The 15,229-nt window shown below is 41.6% G+C and overlaps 1 protein-coding gene across 1 annotated transcript in view; it reads right to left on the reverse strand.

Moving 5' to 3' along the window:
* Nucleotides 1–14,377, reverse strand: part of LOC105932779 (gap junction gamma-1 protein) — a 52,937-nt gene extending 38,560 nt beyond the window's left edge. The window contains exon 1 of the mRNA XM_012872049.3: nucleotides 13,822–14,377. The gene's annotated coding sequence lies outside the window, so the exon portion shown is untranslated. The remainder of the gene's footprint in view (nucleotides 1–13,821) is intronic.
* Between the last annotated feature and the right edge of the window lie 852 nt (nucleotides 14,378–15,229).

A 15,229-nucleotide genomic window follows, 5' to 3' on the forward strand; every position in this document is an offset into this window, starting at 1 on the left:
TCTGCTGATATCCTCAGATCATAAATAACCTCTCTTCTGCCATAATTAGCTACAATCGTTAGCTTAAGCCTACAACGATTTCTTTCTCTGTGCCAACAGGAGAGAGCAGTTGACAGCAGCTGATTTACGGTTTTCTATAACTAAGTTAATCCGCCCTCAGTCCACCACCCGCATGTGTAAAGTTAGTTTAAAGAGAGTGTTAAGCACCAAACAACATAATGATGTGGGGAAAGCAACGGCTGTTTGAGTGGCCTGACAGACTTCACGCTGATCATGAGGACAAAAGTGGGGAAAAATCATGGTATGGCTGGCTGTTACAAATCTTTGTTACATTTTGTTGGGAGTGACATCAAAATGAGTGTCATACAGTGATAATACTGGTCAGAACTGGAGCAAAAATTGCGACAGCTACCTGATTCCAGAATTTCCATCTACAATACTTGTCACAATGTGATCATTCACCAAAGAGCTTTTAAATCCCCCCATTAGATCTTAGGTCTCCAACCTGATGATCTCAAGCTTCTGACTTTCTCCTCCACACTGGATAAGTCTTCATTCAATTAACTCAAATTTCAGCTGGAGACTTTACTTTCACTGCTTCTGTTTTGGTTGAACGTTGTGCGTGTTTCATGCATTGATGTTCAAGCCCAGCTTTCCAAACCTAACATCACCATCACTATATGGTAAGCTTTTCAGATGCTTCCATAGGATGACTTGAGACAGCTTTTTATTCCTTTACTGTTATATGTTATGGATTTCCAACATGGAAACTGATAAAACTAAAACAAAGTTGATCAACAAGCCTGAACACACTGAAAAGTGTTGTAAAAATGTTGATGTGCTCCCTTTAAAATAACATCGAACATGAAACGTTTGTGGAATTTGGGGAATCTAACCTTGATCCAGACTAACGTTTCCAAAAATAAACCCAGTTATTTCTGAGGTTCCAGGAAAGCTCTGAGGAAATGCATTCTGTGGTAGAAAGTCATATGAAGTCACCATAAGAGGCTGTGTAAACACCATTCTTGACCCTGGAGCATCTTTGTGTCTGGAGAACACGTTGTATATGGAACAGTGGCTAAAAATAACCCCTGTTGGCTTGTCTCATTGTTGCTTTGCTGTAATGTAAGGCAAAGCAAGGCAAGGCGAGTTTGTATAGCACATTACAGCAACAGGGCAATTCAAAGTGGACACCGGATGGGAAGCTGATACGACAACAAATCTCTAACGTATTTTGGTGCTAAGCAATGCAAGGATTTACAAATTAACAGACGTACTTGAAAGACTTTTTAAGAAAACCTGTGAAGACACCATCGCAGTAATCAATTCAGTTAAAGACAAATGTATTGATGAGTTTTTCGAGATCCTGCTGGGACATTAGTCCAGCAGGAAATGTTCTTCAGGTGCCAGAGGGCCGATTTAGTAGCTGATTTTATGTGAATGTGAGCGTTCAGGTCTGAGTTCATCACTACACCCAGATCTCAGACCTGATCACTCATTTCTAACTGTAATTTGTGCCGTCTCTTGATCGCTCCTCCTTTGGTGCAAAAATAATAACTTTAGTTTTGTTTTTATTCAACTAAAGACAATTATGGCTTATCCACGCATTGATTTGCTCTATGCATCTATTCAACGCTTAAATGGGTCCACATTCCCCTGGTGACGTTATAACGCAGAGCTGTATCATCTGCGTTGTTGTGGTAACTTATTTGTTATTTATTATGATCTGAGGTGGGGGAGGGGGCGTAGATATTAAAAAGGAGGGTCTTCAATATGGAACGATGGGAAACCCAACAAACGATTTTTGTTACCTCGGATGTAAAGTTACCAGTTGACACAAAGAAGTCCCCATCCTTCAGGTAAGACTCAAACCAGTCAAGTACTGTGCCTGGAAGGCTGACCCAGTTCTGCAGCCGCTCTAGTAATATACCTTGGTCAAGAGTGCTGAATGCTGAGGTCCATCAATACCAGCACTGTGGTTCTTCCACTGTCTGCATTTATACGGATCTCATAGAACTCACTGACAATGCCAATCTCCGTACTGTAGTGAGCCTGGAAACCTGACTGGACGACATGACGCCAGCTGGTCATTCTTAAGGAGCTATTTAACTGTCGAAACAGCTTTTAATGTGTTGGAGATTATGAAATTACAGAAACTGGACTGCAAAGTTGGTTGCCATGGAAATTACAAATAAACAGACTCTGAAGGCAAAGTGTCTGACGTACTTAGACCGGACAGAATGACTGTTATGGGTGTTATGTGTCAACAAGGACGTCTGCATTACTGCATGATCTTCTCCACCAATGTGATGAACGGAATGCTGATAATATACTGTGCTCGCCCCTGAATGGGTGGACACAGGCTTCCTATAAAATATCTGTGTGAAAGGAAAAACAGGGTTCTCAGGTACCGGTTGGGTTGTGTTATGTTGTTATCATAACCCAGTACTGAATCTGTAAACATTCCTCTGTCTTTTAGATTAAATCTGGTAAAATATAGTTACGGTTCAAAGAGTCTTTTTATTACTACAGAAGTCTACAATAGAAACACCACATTACCAGATAAAAGAACCAGGGGGGACCGAGAACAGGTCTGTAGTTTAACAAATGGAAGATTTGAAACGGGCCTGTAGATTTGCAAAAGCAACTTGTCTAGAAGATCATTCTTTTTCAACAGCGGTTTCATAATTGACGTTTTTATCGCCTGCGGGAAACCCCCGAATCTTGTAGCTCTCTTAATTGTTCACATGGATAAAATGATTGTTGAGAGTGCAGAAGAGCTTTCTGTTTGGTTCAAAACATTACACATTCAAGCAAAGAGGCTCGTGCTGCAGGGGATTTCCACGTTGAGCTGAATCACTAGTATTTGGTCACATAACCAAGCATGCATGGTGAGCTACAGCAAAGATCTAAGCAACCCAGAAGTGGAGGATGAGGCCTTTGTGAGTGGAGCTGAAAGACGGCATGACCTAAAGTCATTACTATATGCAGACAACAGCACTGCACAAAACAACCTTCCCTGAAATGTATTCTCCTCGATAGCGGAGCTTTCTTCATATCTCATATCACGCTGAGTGTCTTTCTGTGTGTGTTCGCCCTTTTGTGCATGGCGGAGTGCGCCGGGTGAGGCGATGACAGGGTGTCGGCCCCAGCCTGTGAACCTGGCTGCTCGGCTCGGCTCGGCCTGTGACAGAGAGCGAGAGGGACATCACCCGGCCGTAGCCGCCCCAGCTGGACCAATCAGGCGTGAGCGCTCGTGGTCGTGTCGGCGCGTGCGCTCCGCCATGTGCAGCCCCGTGGCACAGATCTCCTTATGGAGACTCATCTGCTCTCAACAGCGTCTGCGGCAAATTGCAAGTCATTTGGGTTTCTGTTTAAGCGCTCAATGGAAAAAAAAGGAATGCTATTTTTGTGAAATGTACATCTGAAGTAGTCTGCACAAAAACTGCAGGTATAACCCCTAATTCGCTACAGGATATTAGACATGTGCAATGAAACAATTTCAAACAAAAGCTATCAAGGAGATGCGAAAGGAAAACAATGATATTGCCGCAATTACGGTTTAATCGTCAGGCTATTTTATTAAGTTCCTAATAAGCTGTCAATGCAAATAAATAACCAAAATGTGTGGTAACAATAGGATGACATTAATGTATTAAATTAGAACCAAAATAATGCTTTCACACCCTGTAAATGACTGAAACTACCACAACTTTATTGATGCTTTGCTTCCAAAGAGCAAGAAAAACGTTATTCTAATCATTTAAAGATGTCTTGATCAAATGTTCTCCAGAATTTCTGTAAGTCTGTCAAAATGTTCCTTTAATATTTCACTCATTTAGTGTCCAGTTGTACATGTACCTGACTGTGACAGCAGGTACATCATGTGCTCTTCATAAACGAGGAAAATGGACAATCGGTGGATAAAATCAAAATCAGAATACTTAATACATCCTTGGCTTCGGGAAAGGACGTAGATTTATAGCTGCTCAGTTTAGATGTGCATCTGAAAAACATGAATACAAAATTCAAACCAATCGGTGAAGAATAAGCACAGACGTACACAAAAAAAATAAGTAATAGGTGCTTCAATTAGATTAAGAGATAGAAGCCATTACAACACAGTAATAAATGATTTAAGCTCTCTTCAGTCCTTTCCAACAGTTGGGGTGGAGATAATAAGGAGGAGTTGTAGAGTTTGAAGGCCACAGCTAGGAATGGTTCCCAAGGTGATCAGTGGTGCATTATGGTGGAATAAGTCTTTCACTAAACCAACTCAAGGATACCTGTCAGTTTTTTTTTTAAAAAACTGCAGGGATTGCCAAAGTGTGCGCGAGCTGCCGCTAGGGGTGTGTGAGAGGAAAAATGTAACGGCAACCTGACTTCCCCCCCCCCACAACCTTAAAGACGTGTAAATAAACATTTCCTTTGAAAAAACTGAAATCAAAAACTGTAAATTTAATAATTCAATAAAAATGTATTCACACGAAAATTTATTTATTTAGAACAAGAAAATGGACTGAACTTACATAGCGCTTTTCCAGCTGACCGCCCAAAGCGCTGTACACTAAAGCCACATTCACCCAATCGCTCTCAATAACACGCACACATTTATACACTGAGACGCAGCTCGGTAGGAAACTTAGGGATAAGTGCCTTGCCCAGGGGCACATCGACATGTGGCAAGGGGAAGCTGGAATTGAACCCACAGTCTTTGGATTGCCAGACAATTGTTCAACCCATCAAGCCAAAGTCGCACAGTCTTCTAGTACACTTCATTTTAAGATGAAACATAGAAGAAGTTTTCTTCTTCTACGCATTGTGCTGTATATGCGCACCTAACCTGTGGCCTCTACTACAATCATTCTGGCAAATATGCTCGATTGGCTGAAATTTGTGAAATTGTCAGGTGAGACATCTAAGTTCAAAGTTAGTGATGAAGGAGGAGAGGAAGAGAGAGAGGAATCGGAGGCAACAGACGAGAGAATTGCTACGGATCCGGGAGAAGAACACGAGCGGGAATCAGAAAATGTTTACATTTTGTTTACATTACATGATTTCAACATTTACTTGTTGAAATCATTAAATACAGATTATTCCTGTTTATAAAATCAACGTTCAAACTGAAACGTATGGTGCACTGTTGCTTACCCCCAGAAATGATTTTGTCTATTTCAAGAAAAAGCTTTTTTTTATTATTATTCAATGGCATTATAATGCAACCCATAGCCTACAGCTCATTCATGTTCGACAAACTGTTTCAGAATGTGTTTTTCATTCACCCATCACAGCCATTAAGTGGCTCTGTGTATTTCCATTAGATGTAGCAGTGTTGCTAACACTGGCAGTATAAAGAGGGCTGATCCAGTTGGAGGAGAAAATCAAATGCAGCTCCATCACTTCATTAACCAGGAGTGATCCTTAAATTCACTTCAAGTCAGCTTTAAAGCAAGAGGGGGAAAATCTAAAGCTGCATTTATTGTTGTCACTGTAGAAAGAAAGAAGTTGGTATTTATAGTGAACGTTCATAACTGAAAGGGATTTTTTCTTCTCTCTCTTCTTTTTTGTTGCTTTAAAACATGCCAACAGAATATTTTCAATTGTGACTCTGCAGGTGTTTGATCAGAAAAAAGACTTTTGTTTTACATATGCTTTAAAGTAGAAAGTAGACCTTTCGAGGTGATGCGTAAATATCTTCTTCTTTTTTTGCCAAGATTAACAAAATTCCTATTTTGAACCCTAATAATTAATCTTAACCACCTAACAAACGTTGATAGGCCAGTATTTGTGGCCAGAAGAACTAGAGACAAGTTCCAGCAAAAAGAGAACTAGTCAGCTGAGCATAAAGTCAAATGTTACTTCATAGCTGCTGACCCCAGTAAACCGGAGACAAGGGGAAAAAGGCCATGTCACAGAAGGTTGACGGTGAATGAAAGGCATCTCTCTGCCCTGATCTCTGTCACGTTGTGGCTCCGCCCCCCCACGCTGACCCAGGGGCGGTGGCATAAGACCTGTCACCCCAAATCAGGCCCCGGACCACGACAGCCGTGCTCATATGTAAATGTGTCAGCGCACGCAGACTCATGAGCCTGACATATCGGTTTGAATATGCATGTGAGGCACTGGCTGCAGCGTAAACATGTCTGTGCGCGCACGCTGGACTCGCCGCGCATGTGTGCGCGTGTGTTCCCATGCACACAGCCTGAGCCGATTTGGGCGTGTAACAGTGACATTCCCGATGGGAAGGAGTCTCACGACCGTTTTCATTTGTTAGACTGTCCGTATCTCTTCATGAGCACAAGCCAGGAGACAGAAAGGTCTGACTTCAGCCACACTCCATGGAGGTATGCCCTCTCTCCTCGCTCGGTCTGTACGGAACGGTTTACAGCTTCCTTCTGTTCAGATGCATATAAATATTTATATTTACAAGTGTTTCGATTTAGACAAGAATTACAGCCAGGATTTATGCTTTATTTTGTACATTAGTTGTATATATCAAGCACATTTTCATGCTTTTTCAAGCTAATGCAACAATTCTCGTGGATGATTTTCATGCAAAATGCAAAAGTTCACCTTAGATAGTTCTAAAGCGTGTGCAAAATACCCCCTGTCATGTTTGGCATCAGTTTGTACGTGGTACCGTAACATCAATGAAAGAAATCATCAAGGGTTGGGCATCAAGTTTGGATTTATACGTATAAGGTCTGCCATGGTAAAGCAAATATGTTTGGCATAACTCCGGCAGCCAGAGCACAACAATTATTGTCATGAAGCTGGACATGACAGGGGGGGGAGTACATGCAAAATTTATATATAAAGCAGTGCTGCTTTGCTTTTACGTTTGTTGCACAACCACCACGAGCTGCGGAAATACCACACAGACGCCATGAATCACAGGATTCCCTTTGTCCGATAAAATCACACTCTGCCCCCCTCTATATGTTTTACAGCGAAAGACTCTGAGATCTGATGTGGCGTCGCGGCGACACGCGCGCCCACACACCAAAAGCAACGTTTGTGAAGGGTCAGGGTCGACTGCGGGGCTCGTTTTCCCGGGGAGTCATCCTGACTCACAGAGCACTGTCCCTCGTCTTGCCGTCTCCTAATATTTTTAGTTGGTTGGCGCTAAAGTATCAGGAGGATTAGACACTCAGCTGCAATTAGAGAAACATGAGAAGGTCAGAATTTGCCGAAGTTTACGCTTCACACTTTTAAAGTTCACAAATTCAAAATTGATTAAGTGTTTTAATCCCCGCTTTTTTTTTTTCTTCCCACAGACATCTCACTAGCCAATTATTTTCACATCAGCCATCCAGAACAAATTTTTATTAATTTAATCACAATAGCAGAAAATTGCCATTTGCTGACTCAAGCAATAGTTCAATAACGTCACGTGAATCCATCATTTAAGTGGCTCTGTCGGTGCAGCTGAAACTTTGCACAACACCGGCGTGCGCGCCGACGCACACACACCGCTGCGACTCCCATTTACAGCCGATGACCTCCAACAACCTTAATCACTTGGTAATTACATGGAAAGAGAGCAAAGCACCTTCCCTCTGCTGCTGCCGCTGCTGCTTTAAAGTGGCTTACAAGAACTGGCAAGCAGAAAAACGCAGAGCAAAGCGCTGGGCGGCAAGCGGAGGGAATCCAGACTGGTTGGCGGGGATAAATACGCGGTTTTCCCTCAGAAAGCGACACTCCGAGGATTAAGCCTGGCTTCGTGCTCCCGTCTGCTGAGCAAGATATAGGCATAATACCTTGATGTTTCCTGTTAAGCAAAGCCAGCGAAGAGATGTTTGAGGAGCAAAGGAGGATCTCGCTTCCAGTCCACATGCTTCCCAAATCGCCTAGGTCCCTAAATTTTTCCTAATTTCTCTGCCTTTGGCATCCAGGCCTCCCACCAAGCTGATTGTTCACTCTGTATACCCTGTTTCTTTACGTTCATCGCCTAAAGCGCTCACCTCTTCCAGAACTGGCTCCACATCCCACATTGTATGAGACAAACTGGAAAAACCAGCAACTAAATTACTCCATTTATCAGATTTTGCTGCCTGTGAGCATGAAATTGATTTAGATGCATCCTGCAGGCATTTTCTTCAGCAAGTAGGAAAATTGTAGATAACTGTGAGTGATTTCCACAAAGCCTTGCCATAAATGCAAAAAAGCAGATCATTGCACACATTCTATAGATTGTTAGAGAGTAATGGTGTCTTTTATTGCTAGGATTCAATAACATATCAATTGCATTTTATATCTTACTATAAGCTCTCAGGATTTTCTGGCGATAGAAAATAAATGTTGCAACATGTGACACATTAAAACTATATTTAGACAAAGTTTAGACTCAGACATAATAGGCATGAAGGTCATTTATATTTTAGGCTTTTAAATTATTCATGCAAGCAACATTTTGGAGGGCAAAATTATTATACGGCAAACAGATCAACTGCAATGATTTTAAAAAATGACAAATTTTGTGCACAAGCTTGAACTTAGAAACAACGCAGGGTCAAAGTTATATATAAGTTCAATTATGTGCATGCTTCCAGCTAATATTTGGTTAAAAGTCTCCCCGTTGTGCCAGAGTATCTCTCATCTGACCGGCAATGTAAAGGCTCAAAGAGTCAATGGAGAGAATCAGCACTGCCATGACCTGGACACTACAGAGAAGCTAGCTTTACACCGCAAGAGACTGAGACGGTGCCGAGCAAGAAAGAAGCCCCCGTGCTCCAAAATCAAAACCCTCCCGCTCAACTGAGACTGCAGTTTCCGGCTTAAAGTCCAGTGACACCCGAGATAGAGCTACTTGGTTACGATGACAGGAAGCATAGTCGGGCGACTCAAGGCGCAGTTGAGCACCCCAACGATGAACCGACTGTTGAGCACGGTGGTGGCAGCATCATGCTGTGGGGTTGATGGTTTGCACAAAGTGAATGGAACTATGAAGAAGTAGGACCGCCTCTAAACTATTTCTTCTCCCCTCAAATCAGTGTTTGATTTTTTGAAACTTGGACACAACTGGGCGTTCCTTCAGCTGACCTTAAGCAAAGCTCAGAACTGGTTTTTGGGATGGATGAAGGGGAAACCATAAGCTTTTTGGAACAGACGTCCCAAAGCTCTGACATCAACCCTTTTGAATATGTACGTCTGACCAAGTACGCTTAAAAACAGTTCCAAACAGCTTAAATTAAGTCTATTAACTCTGCCAGAAAAGGAAGCTACATAACCAAATAAAAGTGCAGGGGTATGCAAATGTTTTTTTTTTACTATTGCAATTGCATGCTGCATTATCTGTGTACACTGAAAAAAGAATGTCTCAAAGTCAACATGAGGCCCGTATTAGTATGACATTCATGTCCATGTCCTGATGATTGGATGTAAACTTCTGGCCGGACATGTACATGGTAGTATGCTCCACGCTGCTTTGTGTTAAATTTAATTACAAAGCTCTTTATCTGATGCGCTTTTTCAAAAGTCCTTAAAGGAGACCTAATGCATCTTCAGTTTAATGGGCGGTGACTAATCACAACCCCCACAGTGATTCTAGCTTTTAACTGCAAATTAAATGCGCAGCAGGCTAATGTACTGTACAATATATATTATATTATTGATTTCCCATATGAAACCGGTTGTTGGGATTTCAGAGTAAGGCAATTAAGATAGTCTCAAGATCTAGATTGAGTTTTGCAGCAACTGACTTTTACATTTGGCACCGCCTTCCAACCCAATATTTGCAATCATAGTAAAAAAAAATAATAATAAATTTCAAAAATTAAGAGTTTAGTCCCAAGTTATTGATTCTTTACGACAGGAGCACATTTTCATAAAAAAAGTACAGCTCATCTAAATATTTTCTTCTTGTTAAATGTTCATATGTAAATTACCTGCTCACATGTACGCAATCTGGAACGTTATGCACCAATCCCTAACAGCAAGTTAAGAACCGCTGTCCGCGCTGCAATCCTTCACTTTTCTATCAGTTATCGTTCCTTCGACTGATCTATGCAGTTCAATTTCTGGAGAGCACAAAAAAAAAAAAAAAAAAGATTATTCTCGCTTTTTCACAGAAGCATTGGATATAAATCAGCAGAGCAGGCAGCCAAGACGCTATGTATCATTTCTTGGACTTTTCTAGGACATCCTTTGATCATTTAATAAACATCCATGCACAATTTATCAATCATATCTGCAAGGTCAGGATTTCTATTTAACAGTTTCAGCTTAAGGGATGGGAGGAAAAAATAGCAACCAAAAAAAAAAAAAAAGTGCTATATGTTAAATTAAAAGAGAAGAAGACCATGGTTAGACGTTTAGGGGCATTTCTCAGCTGTCAAACAGAATATGCTCCTCATCTCTCTCCCTGAGTGCTGCAGAGCAAAGGGGTTGACTTCTCCTCTTGTCTTCTATCGCAGGGAGAGAGATAATGGTCTGTGGCGAGGGTGCCGGGATAACAAGGAGGGAGGAGAAACGGAGAAATGGACAGCCTCGCTAAATACTGAAAATGTTAATGAGGAACGTGAGGCGATGAAATGCCAACACTGTTTCCTCTTGATGGAAACAAAAATAGAGAGGGCAAACAGAGGTGGCAGCTTACCAAAAAATACATAAAAAATAATAAATTTAAACACAAAGCTTGGTACGTTTAAAGTGAGAATCACTCAGCAGCACTAAGAGCTTTCGCCGGCAAGGCGCCAAAATCCATCACAATGACTTCACATGTAGCGGGGATTTTCTCAAGCGCAGAGGGAGAAACTCATTACGGTGAGCTGTTGCTCGCTGTGGCACTGACAAATCGCTCCACGCTGGAACCGGTGTGGCAAATTTCAAAGAGGCCGTTCCTCATTATGGTGAACGTCTCCAGGTGCTGGCTGCTCCTCAGCAGGAAAGGCTGCGAGTGGCGGAGAGCCTCTCTGCCGATGCGCTGAGACAACGACTGGAGCAGGAGACGCGTGCAGATCCAAGGACGGCCAAAGCCTTATTTGGTAAATGCAACAGAGAAGCAAAACGGAGTAAAAGGGCCACAGTGCAGTAAAGATGTCGGCGGCAAAGATTACATAACAGATGAGCCTAAAGGTGCAGCTATTTAGGCTGAATAAATCACTTTATAGTCTTTTTGTTTCATAAATGCTTATTTACATGTTGGTTATACTACTACTACTACTACAACTACTACTACTACTACTAGTGCTACTACTACTACTACTACTACTACTACTAATAATAATAATAATAATAATAATAATAATAATAATAATAATAATAATAATAATAATAAGCACTTTGTAAAGTGCCTTGAGATGACGTGTTGTGAATTGGCACTACATAAATAAAATGTTATTATTATTATTATTATTATTATTATTATTATTATTATTATTATTATTATTATTATTATTATTAATAATAATAATAATAATAATAATAATAATAATAATAATCACTTTGCAAAGAGCCTAGAGATGGCGTGAATTGCTACTATATAAATAAATTTTAATTATTATTATTACTATTAATAATAATAATAATCACTTTGTAAAGTGCCTAGAGATGATGTGAATTGCTACTATATAAATAAGTTTTAATTAATAATAATAATAATAATAATAATAATAATAATAATAATAATAATAATAATAATAATAATAATAATAATAGATTTTCTTTAAATGTGCCTTTCAAGTCCCTCATGGACCCTTAACAAAAAATATTATAAGAACAGTAGAACTATAAACAATAAAACCAAATCCTGGACTGACCCAGCAACAGCAATGATGATACCAGAGATTACACAGAATAAGCACGTTAACACGTGCTAAGATTTAAACGAGGACAGAAAGTCAGAATCACAGACGTGTTGTGGAAGTGAGGTCCAGAGCTATGCGCGGGAAAGCTCTGGACCCCATGGATGTCAAAAGAGGTGTGACAAGAAGGAAGGCAGCAGCAAAGCAGAGAAATCAGATAAGGAGGTACCCAGCTATGGAGAGATGAGAAAGTGAGAAGGAGCATCTTGAAACCAACGCCATATTTGCCGGGTAGCCAGTGAAGATGTGTTAGAATGCCATTAGTAGGAGGTTCTGGTGGTGACCCAGGCAGCCGCGTTCTGTACAGGTTTGTGAAGGATTTTGTGAAGGAGACCTGAAAGAAGGGAGTGACAGTAATCTAATTGAGAAGTGACAGGTGCGTTGACGAGGACAGCTGCGCCGGTGGGTGTAACAGATGGATGGAGACGGTGGATGTTTCCAAGGTGGAACTAAGCAGACCGGTTGATGTTGATTCGAAAAATGACGATAAAGGCTTGACTTGAGGGGAAGGAAGGAGAAACCGAAGGACCATCGAATGTAACTGGGAGTCATTTGACTGAAGTGGAACCGGTGCCAACAACAAGACATACAGTTTTCTTGGTGTTCGTTCAAGGAGGTTTTAACTAAACTGTGCTTTGATTTGAGTGAGGCAGTCAGAAGGGAAGCATGGAAAATGGCAGAAATGTGGCGTTCTCCCTCTTAGTGGGGAGGTAGAGCTGGGTGTCGGCTACGTAGCGGTGAAAAGTGAATATTTTCCTGTTAATGAGACCAAGTGGAAGGAGATACATCGTGTTGGCGCGTTTTTCAATGAAAACACAATTTGGTATTTTTCCCAATCTACTTTTACTTTATTTGTTCATTTTAAATGGACAAGGCACGTTTACCACTAAGAGAACTTCAATCCATCTTTAAAATGTGCCGAATTTGACCACAAATAAAGGCTAGCTTCGGAGATGCACCGGTCAATTGGCTAGTGCTGGGAATCCTGACTCGCAGATCAAATTGTGAATAAAATCTTGTTTTTAAGACCCTTACACATTAAATGCTCAAAAAGAAAAATTTCCACAATTTTTTGGATTTAAAATAAGCATTAACGAACAGTAGCTATGTGTCTTGATGCACTGTTCAATAAAAGTCAAACAGAGGTTAGGGACGGATGCTTTGACACAAAAATGGTCACAGTCTTGTAATCGGTTGGATCCAACACTACCACTGTCAAAGAACCTGCAGCATATGTCGTTTCTCCCATGGATCAAATTCCTTTAACACAAACAAAACGTTTAAACCGGAGTTTGCAGGTCAGACGTCAGAGAAAACTGTATTTTCCATCTAAATCCAACCATTAGATCAAATGGTTTGTTAAATTACAAAAGTATGATTAAAAAGTTGCCAGACAGTTTTATGATTGCTCCTTAATTCCCAGGGGACATGTATTTTAAGAGGGGTCTACAAGTTTCATTCAATATTCATCAATATTCTCACCAGAATGCCCAGGACTGACTTACTGTGTTTTGTCAGGGTACGCTTTTTTTCCTACTTGTTAGAGCATCAATGATTCAGTAAGAGCATGAATTTACATGTAAAGTCACTAGGAATTCTGCTTGACATCTATGTGAGCGAACTAAATCCCTGCATCCATCTACTCCATGGTTCTTCTTCTGAGATGGGTGAGAAGTTTGTCTTTTTTAGTGACTCTCAAAGGTGATGAACGACAACTGCCTCCTGTTAGATGCATGTAAACCAGAAGCTCCCTTGAGTATTTATATTCCCAAAAATGTATCAGCAGAGATGTAATTTTTTTTTTAGCAGTTTGGCCTTTACCTTGTTCAAACAGATCAATAAACAGAAAGGAAACGTTCGTTTTGTTTTAATGAGACCGTAGTTCGTGCGCACCGGTGCCATGTGGCGCGCCTGTGACCCTGACATTTCCCCTCATCCTCCACCGGATTAGATTAGCACCCAATTAGGATAGAAATGATGTTTCAGTGATAATGTGGATAAACAGATGGATTCTTACCGCTATGCGAGTCTGTGAAGATGCCTTAAGGTACAAGACGATTCTTTGTTTGGGGACGGAGGGAAGGTCGTTTTGGACTTGCCGAGGTCCCGCCGTTGATTCTTTCCTCGCGTATGTGTGTGTGTGTGTCTGTGTGTGTTTTTTCCCCTCTCGGGAGGAACCAGCAGGACGTTTCTCTGGTGGCTTTTCAGCGTTCACTTCGCAGCATCACTACGAGAGGTGCGCAGGCAGCCTTTGTCCATGTGGTCGCTCTTCAGTCGGGCTGAACGTCGACGAAGCTATGTGGTCTGCTGCGTAAAAGCGGTGCCAAGATTCCTGCGGGCCCGTTGCGTTACGAGGATGCGAGACAATAGTCTGGTCATTTTCGCCACGGATCGAACCTCCTCCAGCTGAATCGGCCGATTTTGGAAGCGAATCTCGGGCGCCCCTCTCTTCACATCTCTGTGGCTGCCTTGCTCGGGAATTCGGCGATAAATATGTCAGTGGCTCCCATGCCTGTTGGCTCCGGCGCTGCCTTTCGGGTCCCTCATCTTGCTCTTCCCTCGCAGGAGTGGCGAACAGTTGCGGATCTGTTGATCACCTGGAAGGTCCGCCCGCAACCAGCGCGTTTATCCGGGCCGCACAGCAACCTTCCGCGTCGCCCGAACCTTTTACGGCTGATCGGGGAGCGCCGTGAGTGACAGCTGGATCCGCTCAGTGGAAGCCCGTCGACCCTTGGTTTGCAGGGAGCGGTGGGGAAAAAAGAAGGGGGGGGAGATGTTGCGCGCACGCGTGTTCGGCAGTGCGCGCACCCGACAGGTCACTCATCTCGGGTCCATAAACATCTGCTTCAATAGGGGCCAGTGTTAAAGAAAGCTGCAGCCTGCGGGGTGTTTCACAAACAGCCCCATTAACACTGTTTCATAATAAAATGTGTTTTTTACACGAGGACGCTTTAGTCGTTTCTCCATTAAAATCATATTGGCTGTAATTGCATTTATAATTGAATCGCCTGGCAGCTGTAGCCTGGACGTTTGCACTTTCTTCACTTTAAAACTACAAATTTCGATTGATTTTTTTAATTAATTTTTTTTGTTAAAAAAAAGGAAATCTGAAAAGTGTGGCATTAGTTGTGAGCGCTCTCTGCTCTGATTCCTCTTAATTAAACCCAGTTTGTAATTTATCCTTTACTATACGTACAAGTATTCCGTTAAGGTCTGCGAGAGCTTTTTTTAAAGAGAATATTAGTAAATTAACATTATCAGAAAGAATAAAAACACGGCAGGATGATTTGGGAAGTGGCGGTTATGGCATAAATGGGGGTCCTGGGCAGGTCCTCCTTCGGTTCCTCCAGCTCCCAAGACTAACCCATACTGTAAAGATCACTATATATATATATATATATATATATATATATATATATATATTA

The sequence above is a fragment of the Fundulus heteroclitus genome, chromosome 16, assembly GCF_011125445.2.
Source record: "Fundulus heteroclitus isolate FHET01 chromosome 16, MU-UCD_Fhet_4.1, whole genome shotgun sequence".
NCBI lineage: Eukaryota > Metazoa > Chordata > Actinopteri > Cyprinodontiformes > Fundulidae > Fundulus > Fundulus heteroclitus.